Source organism: Mesocricetus auratus, unplaced genomic scaffold (assembly GCF_017639785.1).
Source record: "Mesocricetus auratus isolate SY011 unplaced genomic scaffold, BCM_Maur_2.0 Super-Scaffold_100018, whole genome shotgun sequence".
Taxonomy (NCBI): domain Eukaryota; kingdom Metazoa; phylum Chordata; class Mammalia; order Rodentia; family Cricetidae; genus Mesocricetus; species Mesocricetus auratus.
The window spans coordinates 47375067-47394619 of NW_024429199.1; the positions used below are offsets into that span (position 1 = coordinate 47375067).

The window sequence follows — 19553 nt, forward strand, 5'->3', positions numbered from 1 at the left end:
TTGATACAAGCTAGAGTTATCAGAGCAGAGGGAGCCTCAACTGAGAAAATGCCTAAGACCAGGCTGTGGGCCAGCCTGTAGGGCATTTTCTTAATTAGTGATTGATGAAGGAGGGCCCAGCTCAGGCTCCATCCCTGGGCTGGTGGTCTTGGATACTATAAGAAAGCAGGCTGAGCAAGCCATGGGGAGCAAGCCAGTGAGCAGCTCCCCTCCATGGCGCCTGGTTCAGCTCCAGCCTCTAGGCTCCTGCCCTGTTTGAGTTCCTGTCCTGACTCCCTTCAGTGATGGACAGTAATGTAGAAGTGTGAGTAAGCTCTCCCCTCCCCAACTTGCTTTTAGCCATGGTGTTCCTTGACAGTAATAGAAACCCAACCAGGACACACTCTGACAGACGTGAGTAGAAAACTTGCCTCCTCTAACCCATAAAGGCTAACCACCGCATCTGATCAAGTCATCAGGCCCACATGGATAGCTACAGTATGTTAGCCATGCCTCAGAGAAACAAGGGCATTATTTTATGTGTGACAATCTGAATTCACTCTGATCTCAGAAAAACTGAAGATTCAGTTAACTCGTTTTCACTGCCCGTGTCTTCAACTTTCACAGAAATGATGAGTGAGCAGTGAAGGCCAGGGCCACCTTTGCCTAAGTTCCAGTAGGGGGCATTAAATGTAACCTCCCTGGGTGGTGGAGTTGCTTCCCTCTGCCTTCTATTCCTTCCTGGGAAGCAGAAGAGATCGCCTCACGAGAGGCTGCAATTACCATTGAGGGGATTGGATTATTTGTTCTGCCAGAAACATTGACTCTAGAAGAAACACCAGCGAGAAGGTCTGATGCTTCCTACGGACTCTCCATCATGCAGAGTCACATTTACAGGGACTCCTATGCACACCCCTGGTAATAGGCCCCATCGTTCTGGGATGCTCCAGGAAGCCTACCATCTGGCCACACCCACGGTGTTCCTGTACAAAAGATGAGCCCTGTGAGCCCTGAGGATCGAGTACTCAAATCCTCAGCAGGGAGTTGTAAGGATGAACAGTCTCATCTGTGTGGAAACACTTCCAGGGCTAAATGCAGCATCTGAGAGCTGCGGGCAGGTAGACAGCCATGATGACTTCACCGCAAGCACTGAGAACAGCACAGCCTGGGAACCCACAGGCAGCCACAAGCTGTAACAGCTGCAGAGAGTTGACTTACCTGCTTCTCGGGGAGCCTCCTTTTGTGGGGGTGATTGCGAGCACGGCTCCATAGCTCTACCATGAAGGCAAGTGTCCACGTCTGTTGAAAGGAAAGAGAAGAAAGCATATGCTCTACATTCTCAAGGTCTCCAGTGCGAATTTATGACATTTAAAACAGGTAGGATTGTAAAGAACCCTCCACTTTGCCATGACAAGGATTTTAACCAGGAAAAGAGTCTCTGCTGCTGAAAATGGGAAGCTTGGGAGGACACACGTTCCCCACACTAGGGACGCCATGTAGAAAAGCCACCACGCACTAGGCGGTTCCCCTCAGCAGAGACCGCCGAGACTGGCAGCAAAGCTCATTGCAGCCCTCATACCCACACAGAATTGTCTGCGTCACTTCATGTCAAAGGCTCTGTCTTTCTCCCTGCTCTCCACTTTCCCTGCCTCCTGCCCATCTGTTGTTGGCCAAGGCTCCCCTGACCTAGGTTCCCCCACTGACACTCTGCCTGGGTGCGGTTTCTGCGTGGTGGTGATTGGTACCACACTGGCCTTGGCGCTCACCAGAGGTTCCCATGGTAGCGCCCTCCTCTGATGAGGAGTGCTCCTCCACAGCTGCCCTCAGAAAATCTCAGGGTGTGCCCAGAGAAGGCTGAGCACAGCAAGTCCTTCACAACCCATCACTGCTCTGCCTGGCATTGAAAACTCTCCCTGGTTTTCATCCGTGCGCCTACGGGACCCGGAGGAAGTGAGTGTCAGGCAGGGGCCCCAGGAGGGGCGACCTTACCACTCCCTGGGCAAAGTCACGTGTCCCGTCACGTGTCCCCCTTACTTTCCCCTACAGAGTCTTCTGGGTTAGAACCTCTGTCCACATCCCCTCCGCCATGAGTGTCTCCCAAGGTCCCCTGTGGCAATGTCTCAGCCCACTCCGGCCAGGATGAAAACGTTAGCTGTGGGTTCCCAGTCTCCAGTGTCACTACTTACTCCACCAGGCAGCAGTATTGTGCCACAGCAACTCGGACACGCAACAACCCCCCCCCCATCATGAACTGCTCTTCCCAAAATGGATTCCTCTGTGGTGCCACTGAAAGACCCTCCCCACTGGTGGAGACACAGGAATGGCTTTCCTGTTACCCACTTCTCTGTGGCTACAACCTCATGAGGACATTGGGTGTTATCTGTGTTTTTGAAAAGGTCCTGTTTTAACTTCTGCCTCCAAAGGCTGTGTTTCCTTTCTTCGTTTCATCTGCGCCCAAGTAATGTGTCTTCTTTGTGAAGACACAGATCACAGAGTTACCCAAATTAATCTTCATTCATCTGAACATTTCCCCAAGTAATTCAGGGTTTCAAGTTTTCTTCATAACCGTGACTCTGTGCGCCCTATATATCATAATTCTTTCCCCTTCCACAGGCATAGAAAGAAAGGGAGGAAATAATGCAATTTTGTTCTAAATTAATCAATAATTCATTTTAATTTTTCCACTCAGTAGTGTAGGTATGGTGTGTGTGTGTGTGTAGTGTGTATATGTGTGTGCACATACACACACGTGTGTGTTTGCACATGTATGAACATATGTGGTGGGACAGTTCATGCATTTTACATGGGTTCCAGGGATTGCAAGTCCTCAGTGCTTCATGCTTGCATGGCCAGCCCTTTAAACACTGAACCACTTCCCCAGCCCTAAGTCAATCACTGGTTACAGTTAAGATTTCTTTTTAATGCCTACCGGACAAGCATGTAGGCTGACTACAGATCTTCTCCTCTCCCAATGTTCCTCTGGATCCATCCCCCGGTTTCATCCCCAGCTCTGCAGAACACCTGTGGCAACCTTCACTGCCCTCCCATCCCCAGCTCCTGTGGATTCCACACACCTTCCCCTTTTAAACTTCTCTTCCCCATACTCTTTGCTTTATTCCAGCCCCCAACCCCAGCAGGAACTCAGCAGACTGCGCCTGCCAGGGCAACATGTGGACAGACTGCAGATCCACACCCTTCTTTCCAGTCTTATCCCCCAGCTCAATAGCAGAAAACCTGCTGTGGTCCCCTCTGTCCTCTCTGATCCCACCCCCAATGGATCCCAAAGATCTTCTCGTCCAAGCTTCCTTTCCCCCAGCTCATCCCATTATCCCAGACTCCAACACCAGCAGACATTTACTGGGAACACACCGGCGGAGCAGGCCACGGAAACAGGTCCACAGAAAATGTCCTACCAGGCAACACACAGCCATTGCATTCTCCTAAAATCCAAGAGGAAGCAGAAACCAAGGTAAAAACATATTACCCAACAGAGACAAAACAAGATATAAACACCTAGATCTGTAATCATCACAATCCCAGGTGCCTAGACGCCAACATAAAAACACAATCAATACCAGCCAAAACAATAAGTCTCACCTGTAGCCCAGCAGTGCCTACCACAGCAGGCCCTGAATATTCCAATGTTGCTAAAGCCAAAGAAAAAGACCTTGAAAGAGCCTATATGTATACGATGGAGGTCCTTGCAGGGGAAGTGAATAAATCCCTTAAAGATGTCAAAGAAAATGCAAATAAACTGAGAAGAAATGAATAATCACCTAAAGAAATCCAGGAAACATAAACATACAATGCAAGGAAAATAATAAATGTGTTCAAGACTTGAACCTGGTAGTAGAATCAATGAAGACAACCCACACTGAGGAAAATCTGGAAATGAAAAATTTTGGAGTTCAAACAGGAACTACAGAGCAAACTTTACAAACAGATTATCATAGGTAGAAGAAAGAATCTCAGGCCTTGAAGACATGACTGAAAAAACGGATACATCTGTCAAAGAAAATATGAAGTCTACAAAACTCTTGACACAGAACATCCAGAAAATCTGGGACAACATGAAAAGACCAAATCTAAGAATAATAAGAATAGAGGAAGGAGAAGAAACCCAGATCAAAGGCCCAGAAAAATATTTTCAACAAATAACGAAGAAAATGTTCCTCCAGATGTTTCTAAAGGCACAAGGAGCATACAGAACACCAAATAGACTGGACCAGAAAAGAAAGTCCTCTATACACATAATAATCAGAACACTAAATGTGCAAAAAAGAAGAGATAATATTAAAAGCTGGAAGGGGAAAAGTTCAAGTAACTTATAAAGGCAAACCACACCTGCTAAAATTATATTTGACTTCTCAGTGGAGATTTTAAAAGCAAAAAGAGCCTGGACAGACTGCTACAGATGCTAAGAGAACACAGATGCCAGCCCAGGATATTATACCCAGCCAAACTTTCAATCACCATAGGTGGAGAAAATAAGATATTCCATGATAAAGTCAAAATCTAAGCAATATTTATCTACAAATCCAGCCCTATAGAAGGTGCTAGAAGTAAAACTCCATTCTAAGAATGTTAACTACAACCACAAAAACATAGGGAATAAAAACATCTGTTACCACCAAAATCAGTGGAGGGGAAACAGACACACTCCATGCACACACACACATATACACTCACACACACACCACCACCAACAACAACAACAAAATAACAGGAGCCAGTAATCATCAGTCGTTGATATCCCCCAGTATCAATGATCTCAATTCCCCAATGAAAACAAACAGACTAACAGAATGGATGTGAAAACAGTATCCTTGTGCTACATCTGAGAAACCCCTCAAAGTGTTATAAAAAGATATTCCAAGCAAACAGACCTAAGAAACAAGCTGGCGTAAGCAGACTTCAAACCAAAACTAAACAGAAAGGATAGGGAAGGACATTATATTACTTACTCATCAAAGAAAAAATCTGCCAAAACGACACTTCAAGTCTTAACATTTATGCCCCAAACAAACGGCATCCGAGTTTATAAAGGATACACTGCTAGCTTAAATTACATATTGAGCCTCACACACAGATACTGGGAGACTTTGGTTCCCTACTCTCGCCAACAGACCGGTCATCCAGACAAAAACTAAACAGAAAAACGCTGGAACACACACATGTCATAAACCAAATAGATTTAACCAGTGTTTACAAGATACTTCCTCCAAATACTAGCAAATATACCTTCTTTTGTGCACCTCAGGGAACTTTCTCCAAAAGTGACCACACACTCAGACACAAAGCAAATCTCAACAGATACACCAAAACTGAAATAACACCCTGCCTGCTATCAGACCACCGTGGCTTAGGCCGGACAGAAACAACAGACAACTTGCAAACCCATGAAAACTGAACAGCTCTCTACTGAATGAAAGATGGGTCAAGACGTAAAGAAAGACTGATTTCAAATCCAACACACTCTTCTATAGACCCTGGTAGATGACCCTAAGTAAGCAGCCATGAGTGCGAATGCTTTCAGAAACCCAGAATACAGTTTCTGTGCTGTTGGCAGTAAGTTGCATACAAGGAAAGAGAGACAGAATGGAAGATGGGGAAGAGAGAGAGGGAGAGGAGGGGGAGGTAGGAAGCAGACACGGAGAATTGGAGAAGAGCCAGAGGAGGAGGGGAGAGAGGAAGAAGAGGAGGAAGGAAGGAGAGGAGGAAGGGGAGGAAGGAAGGAGAGGAGGAAGGGGAGGAAGGAAGGAGAGGAGGAAGGGGAGGAAGGAAGGAGAGGAGGAAGGGGAGGAAGGAAGGAGAGGAAGAAGGAGAGGAAGAAGGAAAGGAAGAAGGGGAGGAAGGAAGGAGAGGAGGAAGGGGAGGAAGGAAGGAGAGGAGAAAGGAGAGGAAGAAGGAGAGGAGGAAGGGGAGGAAGGAAGGAGAGGAGGAAGGAGAGGAGGAGGGGCAAGAGGAAGCAGAGGAGGAAGGAGAGGAGGGGTCAGAGCGCATCCATGTCTCATCTCCCCCTTACTTGTGTTGAGGCCATCATTCATTTCATGTAAATTGGCTCAAACACGGAAAATAGCATACAATCTGTTCAGGTGAGAACGTTTTTTTTTTCCACGCCGCATCCATTTTGACTATCTCGGACACAAACTCGTCTCACATCTGGCCACGCTACCCGCCTGTGTGTCCCAAGACTTACCAAGCTTCTCTTGCTTCCGCGAGGCTGAGTGCCAGCAGGGCAGAATTATTAATACCACCCCCGTCCGCTCCCCCCCGGCAGTGGCCCGGGGCACACTTTCACCTTTCCTCCGTGCTTTGGGAACCTTAGTGCACCACTTCTCATTTTCGCACCCAAGTTGTCTTCCACTCTGTGAGCTCCTCTAAGACCTAAAACACGGCTTGAGTCATCTCTTTTATCCCTGGCAACCAACACTTATCTCATATATTGGAGGAGTGAGACTGTGTAGACCGTCACGTAGCAGAGCTCGAGTGTGAGCACTGAAGACTTGAGAGCACAAGAAAACACGGCCATGGGGGACTCACTCACAAGGCATCACCGCCTCTCCACAAGGGGGAGGCCCCCAAACGCAATCGATCGTCATCCTCTCGAAGGTCACATGCTCTGGTAAAAACCACACTCCAGGATGCTGAGCCAGAGACACTGACTCCAACATTAACTTTGTGGCTGACTCGGCTCTTCTCAGTGGGAGGCCTGGGACAGCTTCCAGCGTCGATTCCTTTAGCACTCATTATCCGACCCACACCGGATTAGATCCAAAATAGACTGGCCAGGTCGGGCAAACTACTTAAACTTTAATAGAAGTTAATTATTCATTGATCAAACTGATTCATACCTAATTAAAGTTTTCCTGCATTTTAAAGTACAAGCCAACCTGGGTTCTGCCCCTCTCCCTGGGGCATACCTGGTGCAAAGACAAAAAAATGGCCATGACATTCCAGCTACATGGCCACATTTGATAAGCAATTGCCCATTTGAGGCATAATTCATCTTTGTGACTTTACTGTATTTGTGTGGTTTCTATGCTGTTTCCAAATTTTGGTTATTTTTGAAGACAGGGAAAATGCAACCTGATAATAAACTGACAAAGCTTACTCATTCGAAATGAAATGCTATGTTAGAAATTAGAAAGCAGCCATTACAGTTCCATGGGCGTGATCGCTCTACTATAAATATCTGTAGCCAACACATTAAAACTGAGACTCAGTGTGGAGCAGCCATTTCATAATCCATCTGTATTCCATTCCCTCTGGAAGCCTACAGAATGGCAGGGCTGTCTGTGGAATGGGATACTGCCTGCCCCTCTCTGGAAAAAGAACATACGGTTACCCTGAAAAAGGGCTCTGTGCATTTCACTGTTAACAATCAGCACCATGAAATGCCTCTTCGACGTGCGACTTGGAGAGGATTTTCTAATACTGAACATATTTCAAAGCCATTAGTTTCTGTTTGGGGACTAAAATTCTCTAAGGGCATGTCTTTGAATCTCTTGTTATATTAGGAACAAAGTTAACAACACCTTCTCTCCTAACATCATACATTATCAGTCAACACAGCTCTCTGAAAACGCCCACTGTTACAGATAAATTCCACAGAGATCCTGCATTTCCAAGGCTAAGTGCTAAGTCATTCACTTGATTCTATCAATTATGTTATAACCACACAGTCTTAGACCAGGCTAACCTCTAACGTGACTAGGCTAGCTCTAACGTGATCAGGCTGATTTCAGGCTTGGAGAAGCTTTCCTTCTCTGCACCCCAACTGTGGGCATTAGAGGTGCATACCACCACACACAGCTATTCTTCGCATTCATAGAATTATTTTTAGCTCTAGGGTCTGAGTTCAAATCCTCATGGCCTCAGCACTCTTCATGCTCAGTGCATGTACAGTTTCCATTGCCCAGGTTTATAAGGTAGTAAGTGTATATGTCCAACAAGCATACTTACTTTTTTTCTATAATCAATGAATAGTAATCTTCATAAATTCCTGATCTTTACCTATTGCTCTTGGGTGCATCTCACATACACATACTTGAATTGCATCATAAGGTGTATGTTTATGCTTGCCTCTCTACAAAACCATAAGAAAACTTTCATTTTCCTTTGCACCAAAAACTATGAAGAGGCTAGCATAGAAATATTTCAGTCTTTTTAAGATAAGTAATATGACACAGACAGATTGTAGATGGATGAGTGGACAGGGCGTGTGTGAATGGATGGGTAAATAATAGGGTTGTGGACAGACAAAAATAAATGAGTGCACCAGGAATAAGTGATATGGCATGCAGATGGGCTAAGCAAATGGGCGGGTAGACGGATGGATGAGTGGTGAATGGGTAGATTGATGAACGCATACGTAAATGAATGGATGGATGAGCGGATAGATGGGTTCAGGGACCGGTGCCCAGATGGACCGATTGCTGGGTAGATGGGTATGAAGGTAGGCAGGGGAGCAAATAGATGAATGATGAATGGATGGGTAAAGAGATAAGTGGACGGATGAGCTGATAAATAGATGAATGGGTATGTAAATGTAACGGTGACAGACGAATGGGTGGGTGGGTGGGTGGGTGAGTGGACGCTCGCTGCCTGAATAATCAGCGTGTTGTTCAACGGAAGCATTTGACAGTCCAATCTAATTCTCTTTTTTCAGACAGATAACTGTCTAAAACAGTCTGTTAAAGGACATATTTATGAGGCCTAGGAGGCCGAAAGAAAGAAAGAAAGAAAGAAAGAAAGAAAGAAAGAAAGAAAGAAAGAAAGAAAGAAAGAAAGAAAGAAAGAAAAAACCCTTTCACTGGAGGGGCCAAGCAGCTGTGGTGTTCTGCCAGCAAACACTTAGAATGTCAAGGATGGTTAAGTTTCCTGAACATAAGCAAAATTCTCAACAGTAGGGAGTCATCGCTTTCAGTGGTTGGTGTCTAAACAGGCATCAAGCTGGCCACAGGAGGAGATTACTTTAGTGGTCTGTCATATGCGGGCGACTCACAGAGATCTGTGAAAGGAGCGAGCGGGGGGGAATGTGGGAGAATCGCACGGCTAGGGCGGCAGAGCTCCAGATCTGAATGGGTTTTCCCGTGCACACTGCCCCCCACCCCAGCTTTATACCTTTCCTGCACAATTACTTCATCCCCACTGGCCGTGTGTGTGTGCGTGAGTGTGTGCGTGTGTGCGTGTGTGTGTGTATGTGTGTATGTGTGTGTGTGTGAATGGGTCTTCCCGTGCACACTGCCCCCCCCAGCTTTACACCTTTCATAGGCAATTACTTCATCCCCACTGGTCCTGCGTGCCTGCATGCATATGTGTGTGTGTGAGAGAGAGAGAGAGAGAGAGAGAGAGAGAGAATGGGTCTTCCTGTGCACACTGCCCCCCCTACCCAGCTTTATACCTTTCCTACACAATTACTTTATCCCCACTGGCCGTGTATGCGTGCATGCATGTGTGCATGTGTGTGTTTTTGTGTGTGCGTGCGTGCGTACATGTGTGTGTGTGCATGCATGTGTGTGTGTGTGTGCGTGCGTGCATGCATGCATGGACTAGTGGGTCACAGCCTCCCTTATTTTATCATCATCTCATTTTAAATTTCTTCTGACCAGGGAGCTAAAAGAAAAATAGAAAACAAAGCACAAATCTGTGCATAAGCCTCTCTGTGCATAAGGAAGGCATTTTTTTCTTCTTCTGAAAAACATGAAAGATGTTTTTGAACATCACATCCTGTGTCCAGCCAGTGCTGCTAACGTGGACACCGTTAGCAAAAATAGTTTGTTTTCAGACCTATAAATACATAAGTATGGGAACGGGAAGGCGGCTCGGCAGTGGAGAGTATGTGTGCTCTTCAGAAGACCCAGGTCCATTTCCCAGTAGCCATTCCAGAAGGTTCACCCTTGCCTACAAGTCTTCTGGCCTCTGTGCCCCTGCTTAACACGTGCCACACACTAAGATGGATTTCTTTTTAAAGTAGTGATAGCATTTATCTTTACTGACTTGGTAAAGAAATGGGGAAATTTTCCTTTGTCAGATATTCATGGTTTTTTCACACTCACTTTTTAAAGGTAAATGTACACACACACATGCGTGCCCGCGCACACCCACGCGCGGGCGCGCATGTCCCAGAGCACATGGGAGTCAGAGGATAACTTGTGCAGTTGGTTCTCTCCTTCTTCCGTGTGGAATCTGGGAATGACCGGGGTCATCCTAGTTGCCAGTAAGTGCCATTACCAGCTGAGAATCCAATTTATTTATTTTTTAACGAAAAGACACCAACTGATAATGAGCATACCACCATGCCATCTCAAGGAATATTGATCGGTGCCCAATTTCCAAAGAAGTAAAAGGCAGATAGCCATCTGCTACCAAAGACGTGTCTCCCTGCTCAGGAGTCACATCTCTCCTTAAGTGGACTAGCACCAGCTGTTACAGGTACAGACAACCCCACAGAGACGCTCAGGGGCTCGGGGATGTCGATGCAGTATGAACGAGATGCCCGTCGCCCCTGCGTTTGTCACCAGCTCTTAAAAAGTGGGGTTATCTTTGCCGCCATGTAAATTCACTGAGAGTTAAAAGTCAACTTCTAGAGACTTCACATAATTAAAATATGAACACACACATACTCTAAACTAAGCCTCAATACTTTTGCAAATTCGAGGGTGAGCGGAAAGCCTGAGAAACTGTGCACAGGTAGGCAAGGGCCCTAGCTACTGCCCCCTCCTTCAAAGAGCACCATCCAGGGTGCACACACTGTGGCCACTTCTTCCCCAGGACACAGCAACTTGGAATCTGCTGGGCATCATTATCTCTAACCACAGGAGCAGCAATAGTCTCAGGGGTGTGGGAGTTTGAGTCCATTTTTGCCAGTCATGAAAACCAGTTCAGACTGGTTCATAAGTGGGTTCTTTCTTATGCTATTCTTCAGCTCATTTCCTGCTGGTTTTAAACGAAGGTTCCGTGTTCATTCCCCGTACAGCTTCACTTCTCTTTGTCACGACTCCAACCCCAGAATATCCTCTCTGTGGTGGCCTGTGCCAGGGAATGCATGAGAGGTGGTCATTTCTGAAACAGGTTTTTAAAGAGCGGATCCCCCCTACATGGTGGCGGCTGTGGAGAGAGTGGAAGGGAAATCATGAAGTGTTTCATAAGCACAGTCAGAAGGTGTCCTGGGTAGCAGCCGCCCTTGTTGTAGGGGGTCTGCCTGCCCTGCCCTGTTTGAGCTCGTCTCGTACAACAAAGGGAGAAGAACCAAAGCAGAAAAGGGCACTGCCTTCTTAGGTCTTCAGTGGCCTTTTCAAAGCTCAGGCGATGTCTCCATTGGTAAAGTGCTTGCTGCACATGCGTGAGGAACTTAATGCCGTCCCTAGGACTCACACAGAAAGACAGGATTTGTAGTGCATGTCTGCAATCCAGCGCTAAGGCGGTGGGGCAAGGAGAGAAAGGTAGATCTCTGGGGCCACTGGACAGCCTGGTCAGCAGGCCTCCAATCTCCTCAAGTCCACTTCAGAGCACAAAGTGGATGGTACCCCAGGAAAATATCTGATCTGTGTCTCTGGTCTCCACATGCATGCATGTGCGTGTGCATGCGCACACACACACACACACTCACCCACAAACACACTCACACATACACAACACACACACTCACACATACACAACACACGCACACTCACACATACACAACACATACACTCACACATACACATACACACACCACACACATACACACACTCATACCACATGCACACTCACACACACACTCACCTACAAACACACTCACACTCACACATACACACACACAAACATATACTCACACACACTCACACATATACACACACTCACCCACAAACACACACACACTCACACATACACACACCACACACATTCACATACACACACTAACACATACACATATATATACACATAATACATACATACACACACTCACTCACATACACTCACACATACACATACACACACATATACACACATACACACATTCATACACACTCACCCACACATACTCACACTCACACATACATACATATACACACACTCACCCCCACACTCAACCACACACTCACACATACACACACTCACACACTCTCACACATACACACTCTCACACACATACACTCACACACACTCACACATATAAACACACTCACACACACTCTCACACATACACACATACATACACACACACTCACAGAGAGACAAGGAGAGAGAAGCTCACACTCCATACATGCCTGCACACATGGTAAAGCAATAACCCTGATTACCTCACTGAACCCATTCTAACAATAATCAAGAAAAAGTCACTGCGGTTCCCACTGTCACTCTTGATGGGATGCAATCACAACACCAATCACATGCAAAAGTCATGTTCCTTCCCGAAGCCTCTCAGAGGCGTCCAAGGGGCTGGAGCTTCCCTCCAGCGGGGCCTCACATGTCCACCCCCACGCAGGTGGCAGATCCCTGCCGATCCCCGTTGCAGATGCAGCTGTCACAACACCCAGAACCCTGAACCAAGCCTTCCTCTTCTCCCTCATGCGCCCACAGCCCAGGCTCCCTTCCTCCTCCCTCACCTAAGCGGATAGATAATCCCGTACCAGGAGCTCTGGCCAGAAGCTGGGAAGCCCACGACACTGTATATCTCCATCCCTGGAACCCACAGTGTCTGTGCACAGCTTCCCAGGGACTTTCCTGCGCCCACACCCTCTCCTTGTCTCCTTCCTAGACCATGCCCCACAATCGTTCTTTCTATAACCACAGCTGCCCTCCTGAGCCTCTCCCCCACCCTGTGGCATCACGTGTGTTTCAGCCTGAAAGCTCCACCCCAGGCCTGCCTCCCTCAACTTCATTCCTCCGCTCTCTTTATCTTCAGGTCTGCTCACAGCCCTCTTCCTTAGATGCCACCCCCACTGCTGTAATCATCACCCAACGTCCAATGCAGCTTCAAAGGCTAGCATCCATGGTGCTTCCTCACAGGACCTTCCTGTGAGCTTCTGGGATAAGCCAAGTGTCCATCATCTGCTGTCCACACGCCTGTCTCCACAGGACTTCATGTGGGTTAGGTATGTGTAAGTCCAGCCTGGGTTTTCCTTCTGGCGTACCTCCCTGGTACGTTCTGCATAATAAAGACAGTCAGAATCACAGAACAGATCAAGGACCAGGTAATGAGTGTGCTCCATTCCTGAGGAAGAGCCCAGGGACAGTATCGCCACACTGGTCCTATACTCTGGTAGGTGGCTAACGGGGTTTCTGTTCTGCCTGTATTGAAAGTTTGTCAGTCATTTTTTTCTATGTCCTGCAGAATGTCTGGCAGACTCTTCCATGAAGCAGGAACCCTGAAGGACTGTCCCATCTTATTTGGGAAAGTTCATCAGTCATAGAAAACTGTGGGTGTCACTTCTCAAGGAAAAGCAGCCTTTACAAATGGGAAGTTTTAATATTGTGGGGGATTTTACTTCCCTTGGTTATCATAAAACGAACGAACACTAATGCTCTCTCCTTTGAACATTTCCTCTGTTAGGCAATGAAGAAGGAAGGGACGAGCTCTGGCAGAGGAAGCATATTGACTGCTCTCAGAACTTATCTCTAGTTCTGATATCATCTCTAAACTTTAAAAAGTAATTATTACTTCACTTTTGATGCCTGCTTTCAACTAACATGTAGACTCGGGAGCTCTCCTTCACTTCCGTGGTTTCCCTTTTTGGAAGATCTTACAGCCCAATTAAAGCAAGCTGTCCACCTTTGATTTTTATTTTGTTTGTTTAATTGATGAAGACATTAGTTAAGCATGCAAAATAAACCAATTGAGAAATAATAAATGTTTACCGTTGAGAGAAACATAAAGCAAACTCATTTTTAGACTTTCTCATTTTTTTAAACAATTGTTGAATTAACACAGTAATCAAACATAAAGGCCAGCTGGAATACCATGTATCTGTTTGTGTTTTGGTTTGTTTGTTTGTTTTCTTTGCTCTTTCTTTAGATTAGATGTGAAAGGAGTGACCTGAGGATCAAATGTAACAAAACAAAATACCTTTAGAGGTCTGAAAGCAAGCAAAAGGGAAAGTGAATGTCAGAAACCAAAATGCTTCCAAACCAAACGAAGTAGATACATAAAACCAAACATTTTTGTTGCAAACCTGAAAGGAAACGTATCTCCCAAATGGGATCCTTAAGCAACAAGCTCAAAATAAAGAAATGGACAATTGACCAGACCAAGCAAGTCTAAAGAAGCCCTGAGAAGAACTCGCCAAAATCCTACTTGAGTCCACACTGGACCACACTTCCAATCAGGTGATTCCTCCCGAGGAAAGTGGGTCGTCCCTGGAGCCCAACATGAAGTGCCTGCCATAACTTCTGTCTGTCTGTCTGTCTGTCTCTCTCTCTCTCTCTCTCTCTCTCTCTGTCTCTCTCTCTGTCTGTCTCTCTCTGTCTCTGTTTCTCTGTCTCTCTGTCTGTCTCTGTCTCTGTCTCTCTCTCTCTCTCTCTCTCACACACACACACACACACACACACACACACACAGAGAGAGAGAGCTTAAAATAGTTAAGAGTAGTTTCTTCTACGGCCAAATCTGAGTGGTCCTGGCTGAGGAACACAGATTTATGAAACCCAAACTGTATGTTCCAATGTGTTGGCAATTGGATGCAGATTTTTGCAGTAGCACAAAAACATAGATCAAGACACTTCTTAACTACACTGGTTGGAACATTAAGTAGGTAGCAAAGCAATGGAAGCTGTGTTGGTCTCAGGTGCCGTCTGATGGCATGTGTGGCCTTTTGGTTAGAGAGTGCTACATGGCCAGCATTCCAAGGGATTTATTTACCTAACTTATTTACCCACAGATACTGTGTCAGATAGGAGAGGGAAGCAAAGTATTTACTAACATGGATATATATGACCCGAGATACTTTGGCTATAAACTTGGAGCATTCCAAATTCCCCAGAATCAATCAACCAGCCTTGCAGAAGAAGGCTCAATGGAAAATACAGCTTCTTTTTGGGAACTTTTGTTCCCAAAATACAACATGTACTTCTCAGTCTACACAGGTGCCATGGTCCATGAAAACACCCTGTCAGCAAATAGCACACTGCATTCTTCTGGAGGGTTCTGTATGCATATTTGGTGTGAAAAATTCCAATACACTCCATGGTAAAGAAAGTCAATTATCGCCATTTAAAACAGCAACTTCCAAATGTATCTGGCCACTTAGCACTATTTCCTGTAATCACAAGCTTTCCTGTGCCACCTGCCAGTCCCACAGCCATTTATAAAATAATCACTCAGAGGCTTAACATTAATTACAGTTGTTTGGCAGATGGCTTAGGCTTATTACTAACTAGCTCTTACATATAAATTAACCCATTTCTACTAATGTGTGTATCACATGGCCATGGCAGTACCTCATTTTCTGCATGTCTTGCTTCCTCGATGACTGGTTTGTATCTCCTCAACTCTTTCTCCCTGTATTCAGTTTGGCTTTCCAGACTCGCTATAGTCTGCCCTGTCATAGGCCAAGCACCTTTACTCATCAACCAATAAAACCAACGTGCACTCACCATGTACAGAAGTTCATCCCACATCAATTTTCGAAAAACAGAGAGAGGGAAAAAAAACTATTAAAACTGAAAATTAACCAGAATTCTCTAGGCTGAACTGGCGGCTCCCACTAGATAGAAAAGCTTGGTGTAAAGCTCGGTGTAATGGGCGCCGGTGGCTGAGTCCCGTGGAGTCATCGCAGAGCACAAAGCAGTACAAGAGCCTATAAGGAGCCAGCTAATGTAAATGGTTCCCAAGAGTAGAATAATGCCCAGGAGGCCCTAGGAAGGCACTGTAGCTTCATTCCTCTTGCCATGATAAAAACAGCCTGACAGAAAGCAGCTCAGAGGAGAGGGGTTTCTTTTTTAACTGACAGTGCTGCGTGCTGGGTCCATCGCAGCAGTGAAATTCAAAGTAAGGGCTTGAAGCAGATCCTCACATCCCACCCAGAGTCAAGACCAGAGGGGAAAGATTGCCTGCATGCGCACATGCACCCAGCTCCCCCTCCATACAGCTCAGGATCTGCTGCCTAAGGAATGGCGCCACCCACTGTGGGCTCTGTCTTCTCTCATCAGTGAAAGAGGAGGCAAGATGGCCCCACACAGACACGCCCACAGGCCGCCTAATCCTGACAATGACTCCTCGAGACTCCCTTCCCAGGGCATCCCAGGCTGTCTCCAGTTGACAGGTAAACACAGCAGTCACAGATAAGGAATGACAGGTTCAGGGGAGAAGGCAGAGGTGAAGAGTAAGGATGCTCTGAGGAACGGGTGTCAAAGAGACAGACAGCAGAACCAATGAGGGAGGGGCATGGCAACAGACTGAAGGACAAGAAAGGACCCGGGTCAGGCGGGAAAAACAAAGTGGGCATTAGAACCACCGCCAGCCTTTGAAAACTGTGCATAGAACTTCAGTTGCTCCAGTTGACTTCAGATAGATGAGCTGTTTTATCTTACTATTCCCTACAAAATTAGCATGAATTACACATTTAGGATAATTACCATAATTGGCCGTTCTTTCAGTTTTAAAAAGATGTTTCCTATTTCTATTTTCTGATCTTCTGATGCCTTCACAGGTCTCTATTTTGGACTCCAAATACAAGCTCTAGTACTTGAATACGTTCCTGGGTTCCGTCAGGCTCCCTCGCTGCATCTGACGCCATCTGGAACCACTGATTTTATTTCGTCTGAACTATCCACATTTGAATTCTTACCTGAATCGCAAGAGCAGCTATTCTTACAGCCTTCATTGTTTTCTAACTTTGCACATTTCCTGCTTTCTCCAGTTCTTTAATACCAATGATTAAATACAGGGGAAGGGCAGGTTCTTGAGATGAGCTACTTGATGATGGCTCCGTTTTAACACCTCAGTGAGGCTTGGCTGAAAGGTCTTCAGTTGTCTTATATGTCTCCTATACCTGGTTTAAAACATCTTTGAAGACTGCTTTCTAAACTTTCATTTTCAAGCCAACAGTGGGGTAATTCAGTCTGCCTTGAGAGATATTTAATAATTATCAGAGTATTGTATGGGGCACAAATGAGAGTCTGGGCTGGGGAAGACAGATAGTGGATGACTTAAATGACAGAGGAATGGACACTCTCTGCCACAACCCAGACCAACTCCTCACTTTCTTGGGTTCTGGGCATTCCCCAGTGGCTATGGTAGCATGGTCCCTGTGTTAACTATCTTGGCTTTTCATAGTTGTACTATAATCAATTGAAGGAATGTTCTTAGAAGATGAAATCTAAAATAGTTAAAGATAGACTGACTTCCTATCTGCTACATGCTCTCTACCAGAAAATGAAATATATAACACATGTGTTCCGTGCAGTTTAATTCACAAATGTTTAGTATACAAATAGATGATTGTGTGGAGAGAGAGAGAGAGAGAGAGAGAGAGAGAGAGAGAGAGAGAGAGAGAGAGAGAGAGAAGGGTAAATAAACCAGATGGGACAGAATACAAACAATTGATAGTTATGGATAATATGGGGTGTGTTTATCTTATTTACAATGTTTCTGTAGGTGTGAAATTATTTCAACATAAAACATTTTATTAAAATCAAACAACCTTTTTACAACAAAATTGGTGTCACAGGCCATTTTAGTATAGTAAGAGAGACAGAGAAACTCTTTGAAGCAAAAAAATCCATAAACACTAGCAAACATGAGTAAATTTATTGGTATCTTTTTGTGTAGATGCTTGTCATCATCTCCTTGTTAAATATCTTCTCTTCAAAACTAAAACCTGTGTGAGAAAAAGCCTAAGTCTGTGATATTAATATTCTGAATAAAGTCAGCAGACTGGGAGTGTTGCCTAGGCAAGGGAGCTCTGCTCTGGGCACGTGTTAAACATGTAACAAGTTCCAGGTCTGACAGTGACTGACCACTGGTGGTCAGAATAGATAACCCCTTCATAAGAGGCGGTCATGGCTCAGGCTGCTCAGATACATCCCCAGCATCCCTGAGCCTGGGGGGGTGTCTGTGGGGCCCTCAGTGGGGTATGTGAGATGTGTCTGTGTTAATGCCACCCCCATATGCTTACACATTCACAGCCACAGGGTAGAATGAATGAAGGAACTGATGGGTACACATTCACAGCCACAGGGTAGAATGAATGAAGGAACTGATGGGTACACATTCACAGCCACAGGGTAGAATGAATGAAGGAACTGACAGGGTTAGGTGACTTTCTTTTGTGCCATTTCTCTTGGGCATGGTAAAATCATCAGTGAGGACCACACCCACTGACTACGAGAAATGAATGAACTATGTGAACACAAGTTGTGTGGAACTTGCCAAGGGGAGGAAGGCTTGATGAAGAGACCTAGCTCAACACTGAGCTATGCCCAGAAGAAACCTCATAACGGGATGACTCTGTCCCTATTCTTCTGTCTGGTTCCTCCAGTCTCCTCACAGTGACTACATTCCCTTCACATAATTATGATACTAACTCAGCTCTCTTGACTTGGATGGATAAACCAAACAAACTTCAGTCATAACTTCAGTGCAAAATTTCCCTAACGATGTTCATCCAAGTCCCTAGAGCAGTTGATAGGGAAGAAAGTGCCATTCCGACAAATGGCTCTGGGAAAGGTGAGTTTCCATGCAAAGAACGATACTGACCTCTAACCACAGGATGGCTGATTCAAAATAATAAAACAATAGTTGAAACGTGATAACTAAAGCCACAAATCTATCAGAAGGAAGCAATCGGATAAATAATTACTAAAATATTCAAATGTGCAACAAATGTATTCAAAGATGATTCTGGTCACTAGTGATTGAAAAGCTACAAGGGAAAATTGCAACAAAGTTACACCTCGTACTGATAGGACAGGCATGAATGGTAAAGTTTTAAGTTAAAAGAAAAAGAGGAGGTTACAACTATGGAGGTGATAAAGAGGACATGGACCCCCCAGTGCCTCACTGCGGAATACAAAATGGCTCAACCAGGTGGGAAATGATACGGGTTTTTCTATATATTAAATAGAGAATTACTATATGATTCAATAATCCTACTCCTAGGCAAATTCCTTGTACAAAAACAATTAAAAATATCATCAAAGCCTGATATGGTAATGTGCATATAGTCCCTGGGAGCTGGAGGCAGGGATATCGGGAGTTCAGGGTCATACTCAACACAGAAAACAAGAGGGATAAGAGGGATCCCTGGACTGCATGAGGCCCTCCTACCTCAACCAAGGAAAACTATCACCAGCTACAAATGTTCAGACAGGACCATTCACATTAGTCAGAGATGGGAGCAGCACCAATGCCCATTCACGTATAAATGGGCAAATGTGTTGCTGTGAAAATACAGTGACATTTTGCCATGCAAAGGAGGAGGAGCTACAATGTAGACAGATGTGGACACTTGTTAAATGAAAGGAGCCATGCACAAAGAGCCCCATGTGGTATGGTCACATGACTCAGGACAGGGTGAGCATACGCATAACCAGAAGGCCCACAGAGGCAGAGCCCAGGCTGTGGTTGTCAGAGGAGGAAAAATGAGCAG

General features: G+C 45.5%; 1 protein-coding gene across 16 annotated transcripts in view; it reads right to left on the reverse strand.

Moving 5' to 3' along the window:
- CUNH6orf118 (chromosome unknown C6orf118 homolog) overlaps positions 1-19553 on the reverse strand; it is a 174639-nt gene that overhangs the window by 64716 nt on the left and 90370 nt on the right. For all 16 annotated transcript variants that reach the window (XR_005869442.1, XR_005869437.1, XR_005869443.1 and 13 more), the window contains one exon: positions 1198-1278. The gene's annotated coding sequence lies outside the window, so the exon portion shown is untranslated. The remainder of the gene's footprint in view (positions 1-1197; positions 1279-19553) is intronic.